Below are 16,191 nucleotides of genomic sequence, written 5' to 3' on the forward strand. Positions count from 1 at the left end.
AGGTTTTCTGGCACCAATATGATCTGGGGGGTTAGGTGCAGTGATCTCTAGCAGATGTGACCATGCATATATTCAGGCTATCTGGTCAAACTTGATCTAATTGAGGGAGACTGATCTATAAAAGATTTGACCAATCACGTGGTCAGTTCTGGTCATGTTGCGGTAATATCAAACTTTAATTCGAAATGCAGATAGATGCACGTATAATGATCTGAGCAGATATAGCTCTAATGTGCACCAGTTATCAGTCTAAAATAACTTTTCTTTGTAGAGCACCATCCTACATATGGATTCCTTTTAATATAAGAATATATCAGGTCTGTACCTCTTTTCATAATTAATTTTTATTGGTTTTTACAAATAAAGTGTAAAACAAGTGTCAAGGTATCCATCAATAGTATACAGGGTCAGCATAGATATAAAGTAGAGATCATGTGATCATACAGTAAAAAAAACTGAAAGAAAAACCTTTTACTAAGAACTGTTAAATTAGTCAGTATCCGTAGCAACAAATCCACTGATAGTAACTTTAGATATTCCAAGAGACTCCATTGACACATTAGGAGGAAGTCACAAAATGGAAAAATTAAGAAACAATAACACAAGGACAAAAAATAAAGGAGAAAAAGCATCTAGAAGATCTAAAATCTAAAGGACAGTAATGAACTATCCACCAGATGCAGATTACATAGGCCACGTTGTGCCTGGGTTCATCTTAAATTTATGTGAATAATAGTGTCTCAGGTCTACATCTGTACCTTTTTTTTTTTTTTTTTTTTTTTTTTCCCCTAAAGGAAAATTTATGTGATATGCACAATTCAGCAAAATATGCCCTTTGTATACACCAAGCAAAGTACTGAAATTCCCAAGTTGACTACCTCCTTTCTCTGCTCTCTGTGTGTTTCTATGTGTCAGTTTTCCCATGCACTCAGTAAGAAATCTTCTGACATGCATATAGCAGTGGCAGGAAATTGGCAGATAACTTAAACACTGTGCATTAATTAATGAAAAAGGCAGCAGCTTTGTGTGTAATGTTTTTCATATGGGATCACTTTGCAATTGCTGCCGAATTCAAGTTTTGCATGCAAATGTACACTATATTGCCAAAAGTATTGGGACACCCCTCCAAATCGTTGGATTCAAGTGTTCCAAGCACCTACGCCTGCAGACTGCTTCTATACAAACATTTGTGAAAGAATGGGTCACTCTCAGGAGCTCAGTGAATTCAAGTGTGGTACTGTGATAGGTTGCCACCTGTGCAATTTGTCGATCCACGAAATTTCCTTGCTACTAAATATTCCACAGTCAAGTGGTATTTAACCACTAGCCTACAGGGCACTTATACCCTCTTCCTGCCCAGGCCAATTTCCAGCTTTTAGCGCTGTCACACTTTGAATGACAATGAGCACTGACAGGTGGCACTTCTGGGGCCACACTGATCATCAGGGCACACTGATCATCAGTGCCCTGATGATCAGTGTACGTGTCCCCTCCGCAGAAAGCCGATTACCGGCTCTCCTCTCCTCTCGAGCTGTCAGCGTGACCGCTCAAGAGGAGAGAAATGCCGATAGCCGGCATTTCCGTGTTTACATGTGATCAGCTGTGATTGGACACAGCTGATTTTATGACCGAGCCGACATCTTCAGCTCTTTCGTGGGACACAGCGCACCGGCGATCGCCGCGCTGCACGCTTCCTGAGCCACGCATGCGCAGTGAGAATGGTAGGACGTCATATGACGTCCTATCAGAACGAGAGAACCACCTTGCGCCCATCATTGTACTATAGGGCAGGCGGAAGGTGGTTAACAACATGGAAGCAACTGGGAACAACAGCAACTCATCCACAAAGTGGTAGGCCATGTAAACTGACAGAGCGGTGTCAGCTTTTGCTGAGGCGCACAGTGCACAGAATTCTTCAACTGTCTGCAGTGTCAATAGCTAAAGACCTCCAAACTTCAGGTGGCCTTCAGATTAGCACACCAACAGTGCATAGAGAGCTTCATGGAATGGGTTTCCATGGCTGAGCAGCTGCATCCAAGCCTTATATCACCAAGTGCAATGGAAAGGGTCAGTTGCAGTGGTGTAAAGCATGCAGCCACTGGACTCTAGAGCAGTGGAGACATGTTCTCTGGAGTGATGAATCACACTTCTCTGTCTAGTAATCCAATGGACGTGTCTGGGTTTGGAGTTTGCCAGGAGAATGGTACTTGCCTGACTGCATTGTGCCAAGTGTAAAGTTTGGTGGAGTGGGGGGGGGGGATTATGGTGTGGGGTTGTTTTTCAGGGCTTGGGCTTGGCCCCTTAGATCTAGTGAAGGGAAATGTTAAGGCATCAACATACCAAGACATTTTGGACAATTTCATGCTCCCAACTTTGTGGGAACAGTTTGGGAATGGCCCCTTTCTGTTCCAGCATGACTGTGTATCAGTGCGCAAAGCAAGGTCCATAAAGACATGGCTGAGTGAGTTTGGGGTGGAGGAACTTGACTGGCCTGCACAGAGGTCTGAAGTCAACCTGATAGAACACCTTTGATATGAATAAGAGAAGAAACTGCGAGCCAGGCCTTCCTGTCTGACATCAGTGCCTGACCTCACAAATGCACTTCTGGAAGAATGGTCAAACATTCCCATAGACACACTCCTAAACCTTGTGGACAGCATTCCCAGAAGAGATGAAGCTGTTATAGCTGCAAAGGGTGGGCCAACTCAATATTGAACCCTACGGACTAAGACTGGGATTCCATTAAACTAAATGTGCATGTAAAGGCAGGCATCCCAATACTTTTTGCAATATTATGTGTGTGCAGATCAGATATACCGCATGATTTCTCATTTGCTTTAACCAGATGCCAGCTTTAAAAAAATCAAGCAATACTTTCTTTACTACCCAAAAAGATAGTACTTGAGGACAGGTTCAATATTTACATAATGCATTTTACCAAAATTAATGTATTCTCTGCATATTTAATAACAAGAAAAGAAAGCTTTGTTTTTCAATGTTATTTATGTCATTTGATTACAGCTGGACTCCAATCCTTAGCTACAGCATATGAACAGTGCTAGTTTTAGCTTTAACCCTGTTTGTTTTACATAACTTTAATCTCAGTTGGGACTTCTGATCCCTGGCAGAGGTACACAAGGAAGAATGCAGTCTCTCATCCTCATTCTCTAGGCCAGGGTTGGGAGGAGGAAGGGTATTATAAGGATGGAGGGAGGTGATTTCATGATATTATAATGTGACATCTGGAGAAAAACTGCTAAAACCTATAATTAACTTTTTCCTCCATTACTATGAGAATCAGATGTTCAAATCACAAAGGAAAATTGTGAAAAATTATTAATGTCTGAACTTTTCGATTCTTGATGAACATCACATATAAAACGTTATACATCACTTTTGGCTAGTGGTATGTACTACAGCTTCATGCATCAGTCGTTAAGGATCTTTACTGCAATGCAGGTTTCATTTTGTGGCACCCTTATCACTGTCCACAGAAGGCTGAACTATTAGTTTTAAGTGGATTTTTCTGTTAAAGGTGACTTTTCTAAGACTGTGCTCAGTATTATAAAGTCCTAAAAGCTTGGTGTAAAAGGGATTAAGGTGATTGTAGCCTTACTAAAACAGGGTATGGCCCAAAAACTTGTCCTGCAAATGTAACTATTAGGGAGTACTGCTTGGACCTTAAAAGAAGGGGGTAGGTCCTGAAAGCTTGTTCTCAAAATGTAACTGTTAGGGAGTACTGCTTGGATCTTAGAAGGGGGTAGGCCAAGAAAATTTGTCCTGAAAATGTAACTGTTAGTGAGTACTGCTTGGACCTTAGAAGAAGAGGGTAAGCCCAGAAAGCTTGTCGTAAAATGTAATTGTTAGGGAGTATTGCTGGGACCTTAGAAGAAAGGTTAAGCCCTTAAACTCTGTTCTGAAAATGTAACTGTTATTGAGTACTGCTTGACCTTGGAGGAAGAAGAAGGGGGTAAGCCCTGAAAGTGTGTCCTGAAAATGTAACTCTTAGAGAGTACTGCTTGGAACTTAGAAGAAGGGGGTAGACCCTGAAAGCTTGTCCTGAAAATGTAACTGTTAGTTCAAATTAAAAAAAGTATCAAGAACTCCGTACTCAGTCATGTCAAAAAGTAAAAATATACAATATACTATTTCATAAATGCCTTTGCTTTTGAGTTCTGCAGTCTTCCTTAATAGGTTGCAGTAATGAGATAATTCTGCAATGAAGTTCCATAGTTATCTCCCCTTTCTGTATCTGTAATAAAGTCATGTTGGATTGTAAGGCGTTCTAAAGCTTGCCAGAGGCAGCTATAAATTTTTTTTTTTTTAATCAAGTGTCCACAGATCCATTATAATGCCCTATAACATTTTTAGGTCATACTTGCTTTTCACTACATTTTTCCTTTGCCATTCTATCAACTGAGCATTCATTTTGCATTCATTTTGGTAAAAATGCAAAACTTTTGTAGTGAAAGTCAGTTCCATTGGCAGCAACATTCGAAGAGATTTGGAAAATCTTTCAGAAGAGGGCTTTTCATTATTAAGATAAAGTAAAATGGTTCTACCAAGCCTGTCAGTACCTGGATTAATGTTACAAAGAAATACAAAGTTCACTCTGGGGGCGTCCACAGAAACGGTAAGAGATCCAACTCTATACATGTTTTTTACAGCTTTCCTTAAAAGTTGTCTTTTTTTTTTAACACTTAACATAGCACATACATTTAAAAAGTAAAAATGACTTCTGTAGTCTCTTATTTTGCTTTACAACACAGTGGTCTTGCATTATATGACATATCTGATTTACTCCATTATCATTACGTCATTCTATCCAATTTATTTGTAATCCTCTGTAGTTTAATTTGTTGTTGATATGTTGTGCTACCTCCAGCCCTTCTTGTCCCCGGAGCTGCTGATGACTGTCTACTCCTAAGTACACCTTATTCTGCTGCCCTATAGTGCTTATGGTGATTTATAGACCAAAACCTTTGTACGGTGTATTGTTGCTTTTAACATCTTTTATATTTGAAATGCTGCTAGAATTTAAGACAGTGGCCTGTAAGATCACAATAGGCTGGTACTCAGGAATAGCATGAAGACTCTGTAGAGCATATCATTACCATGGAAAACTAATAATGGATCTGCTACATAGGATTAGAAATGATTTGAGAGTGGTAAGGGAATGTGCACTAACAATATGTATCAAGTAAAATCCAAAGTAATACTGGCAGGACAAGAAGAATTTACTTAAGAATGATAACTCAGATTCCTGATAGGTTTCCAACACATGGGGCACTTTATCCCTGGAGAGTTGTCATACACATTCACATAAGAAAGCCAAAGTCAGAACATCAGTTGACAAATCTAGTTCTAAAAGATGCTGTACACATATTTATTTAAGGATCAATAACCCTAAAAAACAAATGAGCTTTACATAAAAGAACTGCTTCTGTACATTGGTAACATTCCCATTTACTGGTAAATGTTCAACTTCTCTGTGCTGCCTAGGGCCCTTTCCACATGTTAAGGACTCTGATTTGATCAGCAGGGAATCTGTCAGCTGATCCCCTGCAGTTCAAAGCAGAGCAGGTGGATGACAGGTCTGTTTCTGCTCAGTTTATGCAGAGAGGACACAGACCGAGCCTCATGGGTGGAAGGGAGTAAACAGACTACTCCCCGATCCACTTTGACAGGGGAGTGTGGATCCCCTTCCTTTTTTTTTTTTTTTTTTTTTTTTTGTAGACTGGATCTGTTTGGAGATAGGCGGCTCTAAATGCGCACAAGTCCATTTACACCCACCGGCCCATAGGAATATATAGACCAGGGGTCTGCAAACTATGGACCTCCAACTGCTGAAGTACTACAAGTCCCATCATGCCTCTGCCTCTGGAAGTCTTGACTGTGGCTGTCAGAGTCTTGCAAAGCCCCATTGGACTTGCAGTTTCTCAACACCTGGAGGGCCATTGTTTGGAGACCCATGATATAGACCTTTCACACAGGCCAATCAGGTCCCCCTGCCAGTTTTGCAAGCAGACCTGATCAGATCGCCTGTGTGAAAGGGGCCTAAGATGTCAGGGAAAGAAGAGAAAGATCACCCCTGTATTACTGGCAAGTCCATCTGTGTGGAGCCCTGAGGGTTTGCAGAAGCCTAGTAGTAAGATTTCTTTTTCAATTTATTAGCATGTCCACATCAGCAGACTACAAGAAAATGGTTAACTATTCATCTAAGAATGACAATAAAATATAACTCTGCAGACACACCTGTTCATTCTTGCTCCCAAACATTGCTCTGCAGTGCATAGGAATTGGAATCTTTCAAAACAGGACATGGACAACTGTTCTTACAGGCTCCTGGCCATACACCACCATTAATAATGTTGTCAGAGCCAGCACAGAGGACTTGGAGAAAGATCAGGTCAGGAAAGGCAAGAGTACCTGAAACCTGAGATGGCAGTTGCCTGATCCATCCATTTTTGGCTCTTCTGAGTAATAACCTCATGTCTGGGGTGGCAAAAATACAATCCTCTTTCTTTTTAATTTATAAAATGTTTTTTTTGTAGGATCCCCCCACTGTTTTCACTTTCTATGACATTACTTCAAGGGTTCCTACACACCAGTCTTCACACAGAAATACATTGCACTATTTACTTTTTTCTCTTTTTTTTTAACCTCATTTCATTCAGTTCTATGCACTACCACACGTTGTGACGTACAGTGCAGTGACATGTGGTGAGATGCTTAAAAATGCATACATGGTGCATTTTTTACACAGCACATACCACCACATACAGGTGAAACTCAAAAAATTAGAATATCGTGCAAAAGTTCATTTATTTCAGTAATGCAACTTAAAAGGTAAAACTAATATATGAGAGGCTCATTACATGCAAAGCAAGATAGTTCAAACCGTGATTTGTCATAATTGTGATGATTATGGCTTACAGCTCATGAAAACCCCAAATCCACAATCTCAGAAAATTAGAATATTGTGAAAAGGTGCAATATTCTAGGCTCAAAGTGTCCCACTCAAATCAGCTAATTAAGCCATAACACCTGCAAAGGGTTCCTGAGCCTTTAAATGGTCTCTCAGTCTGGTTCACTAGGAATCACAATCATGGGAAAGACTGCTGACCTGATAGTTATGCAGAAAACCATCATTGACACCCTCCATAAGGAGGGAAAGCCTCAAAAGGTAATTGAAAAGAAGTTGGATGTTCCCAAAGTGCTATATCAAAGCACATTAATAGAAAGTTATGTGGAAGGGAAAAATGTGGAAGAAAAAGGTGCACAAGCAGCAGGGATGACCGCAGCCTGGAGAGGATTGTCAGGAAAAGGCCATTCAAAAGTGTTGGGGACTTTCACAAGGAGTGGACTGAGGCTGGAGTCAGTGCATCAAGAGTCACCACACACAGACGGATCCTGGACATGGGCTTCAAATGTCATATTCCTCTTGTCAAGCTGCTTCTGAACAACAAACAACGTCAGAAGCGTCTTACCTGGGCTAAAGGAAAACAGACCTGGTCTGTTGCTCAGTGATCCAAAGTCCTCTTTTCTGATGAGAGCAACTTTTGCATCTCATTTGGAAACCAAGGACCCAGAGTATGGAGGAAAAATGAAGGGGCACACACTGCAAGATGCTTGAAGTCCAGTGTGAAGTTTCCACAGTCTGTGTTGATTTGGGGAGCCATTGCATCTGCTGGTGTTGGTCCACTGTGCTCCATTAAGTCCAGGGTCAACGCAGCCGTCTACCAGGAGATTTTGGAGCACTTCATGGTTCCTTCTGCAGACGAGCTTTATGGGGATGCTGACTTCGTTTTGCAGCAGGACTTGGCACCTGCCTACACTGCCAAAAGCACCAAAACATGGTTCAATGACCGTGGGATTACTGTGCTTGATTAGCCAGCAAACTTGACTGACCTGAACCCCATAGAGAATCTATGGGGGATTGCCAAGAGAAAGATGAGAGACATGAGACCAAACAATGCAGAAGAGCTGAAGGCCGCTATTGAAGCATCCTGGTCTTCCATAACACCTCAGCAGTGCCACAGGCTGATAGCTTCCATGCCACTCCGCATTGCGGCAGTAATTGCTGCAAAAGGGGCCCAAACCAAGTACTGAGTACATATGCATGCTTATACTTTTCAGAGGTCCGATATTGTTCTATGTACAATCCTTGTTTTATTGATTGCATGTAATATTCTAATTTTCTGAGATTGTGGATTTGGGGTTTTCATGAGCTGTAAGCCCTAATCATCACAATTATGACAAATCACGGCTTGAACTATCTTGCTTTGCATGTAATGAGTCTATCTCATATATTAGTTTCACCTTTTAAGTTGCATTACTGAAATAAATGAACTTTACCACGATATTCTAATTTTTTTGAGTTTCACCTGTATGTATTGTGTGCACAGTGCAATTGTTTTTGATTTGCCCTTGCGTTGATCTATGCAAAGCAATGCAGCACAATGGACATGGTGTGAATGAGTCCTAAGGGTGAACTCAAGGCAAACTACTAAATGCACAGATGAAATACTTATATGGGAGTGGTGTTACCTGCCAAAGAATTTGTTTTTCTGGCTATCCAGTCCTAAGACATACAGTTTTGCTTCACATTCTGTCTGACGAGACAGGAGATCTTACCTTTTTCTGCTGGAGTTAAGTCACATTTAGATGTTTTACCCAACATGTGATTCAACAGTGAAAGAAGACAGCAGCAAAGTTAAAGTGATACTAAACCCAGGACCCTGCATTTACTATATCTGGTTTCCCACAGTACACAGAACATGGAAATTCAATTATTTTAGTAAATATAAACTGATGAATACCTTTTCTCGTCAGCACTTAGAGCAGTCTTGTGACTTCTCTCGGTGTCCAGTAGCACACATGTTAAAGCTTATAGAAGGAGTTTCATTCTGCTCTAGGAGGATGCAGGACCCTTGATCTCTATCTGGACAGTGCTGATTGGCCCTGTGTTGATCAAATGCACTCTCCCAAGAAAAAAAACTCTCTACCAATACACACCAAAGTGAACATGTGCAGCTTGCCTCCAAGTCTTTTGTTCTATCAGGAAATATATTGGGGGCAGTAGAAGAAGGGGAGGATCAGAGAAGAGAGGATCAAACATTCTTTTTACACAATGCAGAGGATTAACCCCTTAGGTTCACAGTGAGTATAACAAGCATGCTTTACTGCATATACAGACTGATTTTACTGTTGTGGGTTTAGTAACACTTTAATCTCTCTGTCTCTCTCTTCTCACCTACTCCAGCATGTTCGTTGTTAGCACACCAGCACTGCAGGCCAACTGTCTTATGTCTTGTGCTGCTTCTCCCTCTTCTAGTCTGAGCTCTGCTGTACAGTCAGTAAATCTGTAAGCTCCTCATTTCATATTCCTGATATGTACCCTGCTATACCATGTACTTGTATGAAAAAGTATTCTGTTCTCTTTGCATTGCTTCCTTTATGTGAAATCCCCAGTACTCCTGCTTTCCTGTTACAAACTGGCTACACTAGGCATGAGAGCACAGAATGGTCAGTTTCTTGGCTGTGCTGTTAAAGTGGTTCTAAAGGCTCAAGGTTTTTAACCTTCATGCATTCTATGCATGAAGATAAAAAATCTTCTGTGTGCAGCACCCCCCATTCCTTACCTGAGCTAATGTTCACAATAGTCTCGGCTGTATGGGAACTGTCCTTCCTCATGGTCTGAGACAGCAATCACAGCCAGTGAGCCAATGAGGAGAGAGCAGGGGGGTCCTATGGATGCATAGAGCAGCAACTCGGGAGCAAGCATATCGGAGCCCCAGGGAAAACAGCTTTCTCTGGGGGCACTGCTTGAGGGAAAGGAGCCAGGGCACCAACAGGGGACCCGAAAAGGAGAGGATTGGGGCAGCTGTGTGCAAAACTACTACACAGAGCAGATAAGTAAAAAATGTTTATTATTTTATTTAAAAATTAAGCTTTATTATTACTTTAACGCAGCCTGCTCTCCTCCTTATGATCCCCCCAGCTTATCACTTATAACAAAGGGAAAAAAGGATTTATAATTTTAAATCTATGCACAGAAATTTTGCTTTTCATTTCTATTTTAAACTGAATGAGTTGTTTTTTACAAGGTGAGGGTTTATATATACTTTAACTTGTGTTTTTGTAAATCTGTTCAATTTTAATCCACACATATTTGCGCACTTCCTTAGAATGTAAAGCACTACAGACAGGGGCGGATTGACCATTCAAGCACTCGGGCACTGCCCGAGGGCCCGGGGTCAGTAGGGGGCCCCATGAAATGCCCCGGTACCTTTTTTATAGGCTTTTTTGAGTGTGGTCAAGGACACAGGGGCCCCCGTGATCCCCTATTGCTTGGGGGCCCCATCAGTTGTCAGTCCACCCCTGACTACAGACTATGTGCCCACTTTATATAAAACAAAAGAAAAAAAAAAACTAAAGTAATAACTGATTTTATATAATCTGGTGTGTATAACCGCTAGCTTATTCAGCTTGAGCACTTTTTTGTTGCATTTGTAGGATTCTCTCATGATATATAAAACAATTGAGTGCTGCCCGTGACACTTTTTTTTTTAATTCACACTAACTTTCAAATTTTCAGGACAAGCTTGTGAGGTATATTACCTTATTTTAAAATCCAAGCAGTACTTGAGGTATATAAATAATATTTACAGGTATCAGTCCAAGTATCCTGACTGGTGTGGTATCAAGGTGCTACTGTTGACCTGTAAAATGGAATTATCTTTTGTTTTCTGTACCATGAGTAGCTCTGTTTGACTAAATGGCGTATAACTTGGGGGCCCTGAAGGCCAGGCTGGTATGAAGAGATTGCTAATTGTCTAGTGCCTCATTTGCACTATATCTGCCTGTGAATCTCCTATTTCTGATGCTGAATTCTGCCCAGTATTATACATGCAACAGAAGTTGCTTCACAAACCTCCTCTAGACACTAGAGAAATTCTAATTTTCTATTTGAAGGATTGTTAATAATTAAATAAAAAGTCTGTGCTTAGAAAAAGCCTGGTTGCTGTTACAATTTTATTAAGCTCATATGGTTTATATGTATGCCAGTTCCTTAGGAGATCTTTCAGTCTTCAAGATGTTACCCAATATCTCATGGATTAAAATATTATTTGCCAGGAGCAAATGCAAGTGTGCTGAGTTCTGTCTAAAAGCATTGCCAATTTTTCCCTTTAATTATTGGCATGTTAAAGTATACAAGTTCTGTGACTAATAGAATCTAGTCATTGGCTCATCTGGATTTAATGAGCCACTGAAACTGTGTTGTTTATATATGTCAATAATTAAAGGGATGGGCTGACAACCATGCAGTTTAGTTGAAGTCAAATACAAAACACATGATGAAAACATTAAAGAGGAAACATGTAATATTTTTGTGTCATTAATAGGCATATGTTGTCTCGTAGTGCCATTAAAAGTAAAATGATAACCATGTGATTTAGGTGATTGGACCATATGCTACTGAATAAACTGAATTTCCCTTGGAAAAAATATGAAGAATTCCATAAATAACCACTTGTCTCTTAAATAGCAAAATAACAAAACTCCACAAAACATACAACACTTTTCGGTATTTTTTTTTCTCCGTCCTCCGAACTATAGGGATCAGCTACCGTGAAGGGCTCTGCTATGTGAAACCGTGCTGTTATAGGACACGCCAGTTTTGATATTATCTTGGTTGGGCTGCAAATAAAGTGTTTTGGTGCAGAATGCTGTCTGTGTCCCATTGGGAGATTACTCTCACTTCCTGTTCAAATATTTTATTGTTCTAAGGCAACATAACAACATTGGTCTTTACAGCTCGTGAGGTCACAAGTATATAGGCTCAGCAGGTGAAAACCACAATATGGAAGAGTTTCAGGGTACGCCAGAAAGGTGTTAATGGATGCCAGGGATGCAACTCTTACCTGTGTGGTAAAAGTACTATCATTACATATGAGGGGGTACAAATAGGCATACTTAAACATTGGTGCTGATGATCATGTGTGTGGTTTGTGAAATGTGTATGTTGATGTGATGGTTCATTAAAGGGGTTGCATTACTAGTGGGATGTTTTGCTCAATGATGGTGGGGATTAGGTGGTTGGCACCTCAGTTGGCATGATCGAGGATGCACCATTAGCGACCAATGTGGGAGCAATCGTGGTGCAGGGAAAGAAGGAAGGGCATCAAGAGAGGGATGAGGGTAAAAGGGGGAAGAAGAGTGGAGGCGTGAGGGAAGGAGGGATGAGATTACAGGTGAAGTGTATGGAGAGGTGGGAAGTGGCAGGAGGAAAGTGTAGTATGGGCGCCAAGAGAGGAGGTGCAGGAAACAGCAGAGCAACCTCGAGGGGAGGCTTGGCCTTGGTACTGAGCATGGACCAAGGGCTGATGGGGATCTTAACATGGGAGAAGTAGGGATTCATCCAAATCGGTGGAAGGAAGTGTTCTACCCAAGGTTTCCAAAGCAGTTCATATTTGCCCACTTTATCTAAAAGAACTGCTTCAACCTTTAGCCTGGATCATGGCTCTGGTTATCCTATGTTTAACCTCTAAAATGTGGAGGTGAGGGGTTTTCCATGCCTTAGAAATGGTTTGTTTTGCCACAGTTGTGACCTGCCGAAGGAGTTTGAAGTGCGGGTGGGACATGTCCGAGGGTCTTTTATTAAGGAGGGCTGTAGCTGGGTCTGGAGGTGAGGAGTAGGGAAGCATGGTGGAAAGAATACACAAAATCTCAATCCAGAAAGTGGTGGCCATGCGGCAATAACTCATTTCCTAACCGCACATATTACCATCACACACATTCCTGGAAAAAGCATTAGGATACAGGATGGTGCAGCAACCACCAGCTTGAGACTTGATGTAGATATTTGCCAGCATACCATGGATCTTCAAGCTGAGTCCAAACTGATTTTATTGAAGTACGATCACATCACAAATAAGAGAGAGCAATGTCATCAGGTATGGGGTCCTGCATGTCTCTGAAACGTTGCACTTTCTTGTTTGTGATGTGATTATACTTCAGTAAAACAATTTGGACTCAACTTGAAGATTCGTGGTGTGCTGGCAAATACTGTATCTACGCTGTACTCTCACTTCCTGTGCCAGAGACACAACAGAATATGGAAGGGAATCTTTTAAAAAAAGAAAAGTCCTATCTTAGACATTTTGTCACCTAGGCCACGTGCATATAATAGAAGAGTTCAAGTGACAACTGAATGATGGAATACCCATCAGTTTTCCATCCCGATGACAACAGTTGGTGAGACAAATTGAGAAGATGAATTACCCTAGCAGGAATACAGATGGCTATAAAAATCTGAAAAGATTATGTCATTCACACTGGAGGTTATTTACTAAAAGCAAAGACTGCAAAATCTGGTGCAACTCTGCAGAGAAACCAGTCCGCTTCCAGGTTTTATTGCCAAAGCTTAAACTGTTAGTAAACCCACAACAGCAAAATCAGTCTGTATATACAGTAAAGCATGCTTGTTATACTCACTGTGGAACCTAAGGAGTTAATCCTCCGCATTGTGTAAAAAGGATGTTTGATCCTGTCTTCTCTGATCCTCCCATTCTTCTACTGTCCCCAATCCATCTGTTAATAGAACAGAGCTCAGCACATGCTCAGTTTGGTGTGTATTTCTAGAGTGTTTTTTTTTTCTTGGGAAGGTGCATGTGATCAGCACAGGGCCAATCAATGCTGTCCAGACAGGGGTTTGGCAGCCTCATGGGACAATCGGGGAGACGACTCCTTCAATCTTTAACCAGTGCACCGCTGGACACTGCTAGAAGTCACAAGACTGCTATATGCTGCTGATGAGAAAAGGTATTTAGCAGTTGATATTTACTAAAATAATTGCATTTCCATGATGTGTACTGTGGGAGATCCGATATAGTGAATGCAGCGTCCTGGGTTTAGTAACACTTTAATTGAACAAGCTGAAGTTATTGAACAAGCTGAGTGGCTACCATTCACAGCCTGCCAGACTCTGAGTGATCCAGTTTTAGTAAATCTGTACCACTGTGTCCAAAACTAAAAAAAGGCTTTGGATATACTTTACAAAAAGGGTGGGGGTTGAGGGGTGAGGGCGGGGGTAGCTCTAGATTGAAAGGGAGCATTGTAGCAAAAGCTGACTTTTTTTATTTTTATCTTTGAACGGGTTATTTATTTTTGGGGCTGGAGTTCTGCTTCAAATTCCATGAACATATTTTGAAGTTATAAAATATTACTCAAGTGTTGCTAAGCCAATATCTGTCCCTAGATTCTGAGAGCAAGCTATACACAGGGTCTTGAATACTGCTCAAATATGCTGTTGGGATCCAAAAAAATTATTTGATGATAAATACAGAGGTACTTGCTGAAACCAAACAGTGGCTGCAGTTCAAAACAGGGCAAGGTCACTTTAAGTGATAGAAACCCCAAACAAAGCTTTGTCCTAGCAATGATTTTAAGAATAGCTGGCTCTCAGTACAGAAAATCTGTTGTAACTAGGTTACCGTGATGAATATACCATTAATTAGATGATCACACATCTTTCCCTTCTCTCTCATTTATCACTTTGGCTGCATTCATCAACTATTTTGCATTAAATGGTAGACTTAGTATTGGGCAGGACCATTCTTTGTAATCGCGCTCTGAAGATGATCGTTATTTATGATGCTCAGGTGTATATCATTAGGCAACTTATTAAAGAGCCGCATTACAGTTAGAATGCATAACAAATAGTTTAATAATTTAATCTCCTTAAAAGCAGCAGTTATTTTCATGCATAGGCTATAAAAATAAAGTATAGGCTATTAAAACAAAGTGCATCTTATGAAAGAAGTAAGAAACTTGAGATCCTTTTTGTATTTTGACTGTGCACACCAAGTTGTAGTACTTCCCTAATTTCACTGATTTGTAAATGATAAGGTACACGGTGGGTATGGTAATTGTAAAGTATATGTGAACCCTCACTTTGTAGAACAACCCATTCAGTTTAAAATAGCAATAAAAGGCAAAACATTTGTGTATATATATAAAAAATATTAGATTCTTTTTTGTTTACCCTTTTTTTAAAGTGATTATATACCCTCTGTTCTCAGCTGCATAAGGAGCTCAGAGAGCTAGGAGGAGAAATAGCAGCATGCTGGTCTTCCCAGTGAATAGCTGTGCAGTGGGGGGGGGGGGCGTGTCATCACAAGTGTGGGTCATTGGAAAAGAGCTGGCTGAATTCTCAGCACAGCCAGCAAACTGACCACACTGTGCTTTCATGCCTAGTGTGGCCAGTTTTTAATAGGAAAGCAGCGGGACCAAGGATTTCACACAAAGGAAGCAATACAAAGAGAATGGGGTTTGTTTTCATACAACTATATGGTGCAACAGGCAATTTTAGGAATATGAAATGTTGGATTGACATATTCTTTAAGTAAATACTGCAAAGTTGAGCATATTACTGCAGCATACAGTTTGACAGACTTCTCCTTCTCAGAAACCATATATGTAACCCATTGAAATGATATTATTTGCAATATTTTAAGATGGACATTATATGGCGGTGGTCTGCCATTCAGGGTCACTCACATTGACTTACCAGCCCTCTGGAACTTGTATGCTGAATACCAGGACTCAGCTTGTGAGCAGGGCAGTCAGGGACTACATTTCCCAGGAGGGGTAGTGTGTAGGTGGGGGAATATAAATATCAAAAGCCTAGGGGATGAGCCAGAGAGTGCAGAGAGAGACTGAAGGAGAAGGAGGTGTGCTGACGGTTGAAGTGCTGAACTAGGCCGTGGAGCCAGGGTTTGAGAGAGAGGAAAAACAAAGAGCCTACTGACCACCCGGTTTGCATCACTGCCCAGCAGGCCAATCTGACAGCAGTAGACCAGACAGGATGCTGAACGTGAGCTGGAGAGTCTGTGGACTGACCCCGTTTGCAAAAATGGACAGACCACTATGAGCTGCTGGACTACTCTGACCGGGTGAGAGAGACCCATGCACCCACTAACCAAGTGAATACTAACAACTTGCCACATAAGCTATCTACCTATACCTAGTATGAACATTGCAGATAGTTTCCCCAGTTTGCGGCCTTGTTCTTGCAGCCACCATTGTTGAGATATAACTGGATTACAGTTTATTGTACAAGCTGACCACAGGTCATACAGTTGCAGGCCAGAATACAGCAGTGCCAACTGAAACAACAAGTTTCCC

This window comes from Staurois parvus, unplaced genomic scaffold (assembly GCF_062004578.1).
Source record: "Staurois parvus isolate SC_StPar_1 unplaced genomic scaffold, SC_StPar_1.0 ptg000064l, whole genome shotgun sequence".
Taxonomy (NCBI): domain Eukaryota; kingdom Metazoa; phylum Chordata; class Amphibia; order Anura; family Ranidae; genus Staurois; species Staurois parvus.